Genomic DNA, 1,828 nt, shown 5'->3' on the forward strand with positions numbered 1-1,828 from the left:
ACTCCCCCAGGGTACCCCGGCCAGGGGTGACTAGTTGGATATTTAATGCCACGGCCGCAGGGCACTGTATAAAAGTGACCCCCGGCTGTGGCATTATCTGTCCAGCTAGTGGAGCCCGATGCTGGTGTAAAAAATACGGGGGACCCCTACTCGTTTTGTCCCCCGTATTTTTTGCAGCAGCACCAGGCGCAGAGCCAGGTGCTGGTTTTAAAAATACGGGGGATCCTCTGTCAAATTTTCCCCCGCATTTTTAGAACCAGGACCAGGTCGAAGAGCCCGAGGCTGGTTATGCTTTGGAGGGGGGACCCCACGCCATTTTTTCCCTTGATTTTACCGTTCCAGCTATAAAAAAAAAATATATTTTTAAAAATATATAAAAAATACTTGTGCAACCAAAAAAGACAAACCAAGTACCTAATCCCTTCTAATAAAAATAGATATGCTATTCCCAAAAAAAAAAACCACCAAAAAAAACACGTTTTAATTTTTTTTTATTGGTTTCACCCTCCAAAGTGTGGCGGATTGAAAATGACGAATTTACTGTCTAAAAGCACTGTTGTCGAATTGCCAAACTTGAATTGAATACACTTTGGTCGAATTGCAGCACTTGTATCATTGCAGAAAAGTCGAATTTGACAAAAGTCGAATTTCAAAAAGTAGAATTTTGAAAGTCCATTTTTTTGACGGAAAGCACTGAATTGCATTGACAAAAAAAATTTTTGGCGAAAAAATCCCGAAATTCGACAATTTCGGGAATTCGACCGCAATTGCATATACCCCACAGTGTCTCACGGGTACGTCTGTGATTCTCTCCCCCATAATAAATATGCTTCAGTTAACAGCCTAGGATGTTCCAAAAATTAGGCCAAAGTTCGGAAAGAAGAAGTAGTGGTGATCCTGCTGTTGGTATTGAGTCGGGATAAGTCCTAAATTACTAAACTGGGTATTCTCTGAGGGTCGCCCCACAGATACTAACCCAGCCCATCACCGTTTCGCTTCCAAGATCAGACGAGATTGGGCTCTTGCGGTGAGGTATGATAGTAAGAAGCAGACGTGATTGTCAACTCACCAATGAGAATGCACCTATTAGGTATATTACAGAGTAATGATCAGTTAGATCTACTGTCTACGTTAGATCTAGGATTAATCCTTGGAATCGTAGATGAGACGCCACAGAAAATGTTGAGATTTGGAAAAGAAGACAGTAGATAAACTTTGTATTATAAAGTCTGTTTCAGGAGTAAATGATGCAAAACACAGTTCCTGCATCTATGGATAGACTTAAACATAATCAGATCATTTCATGGGGAGACATGTGGAAAAACACACACAATTATCCTCTTTCCATCAGTGGAATTTAATTATACACCATATTTAGGGGCATATCGGTGGATATCATAGTTTATGTGTATCTCATCCAATAGTTTGTGCCACATGAAAATGCTGTGTCCAAAAGCAGATTTTAATAAAAGAGGATTAATTCATGGAGAGGCATGAAAAGGGGAAACACAAATGTCCTCTCCACCATATTTTGTGTTTTACAAATGGTTTTACTTAAGGTACAGGTTGAGTATCCCTTATCCAAAATGCTTGGGACCAGAGGTATTTTGGATATGGGATTTTTCCGTATTTTGGAATAATTGCATACCATAATGAGATTTCATGGTGATGGGACCTAAATCTAAGCACAGAATGCATTTATGTTACATATACACCTTATACACACAGCGTGAAGAAAATTTTAGACAATATATTTTATAACTTTGTGCATTAAACAAAGTGTGTCTACATTCACACAATTCATTTATGTTTCGTATACACCTTATAC

At 39.1% G+C, this 1,828-nt stretch overlaps 1 pseudogene; it reads right to left on the bottom strand.

Moving 5' to 3' along the window:
- Window positions 1-928: 928 nt before the first annotated feature.
- Window positions 929-1,046, bottom strand: LOC134971555 (5S ribosomal RNA; annotated as a pseudogene).
- Window positions 1,047-1,828: the final 782 nt, after the last annotated feature.

This window comes from Pseudophryne corroboree, chromosome 11, assembly GCF_028390025.1.
Source record: "Pseudophryne corroboree isolate aPseCor3 chromosome 11, aPseCor3.hap2, whole genome shotgun sequence".
Classification (NCBI taxonomy): domain Eukaryota; kingdom Metazoa; phylum Chordata; class Amphibia; order Anura; family Myobatrachidae; genus Pseudophryne; species Pseudophryne corroboree.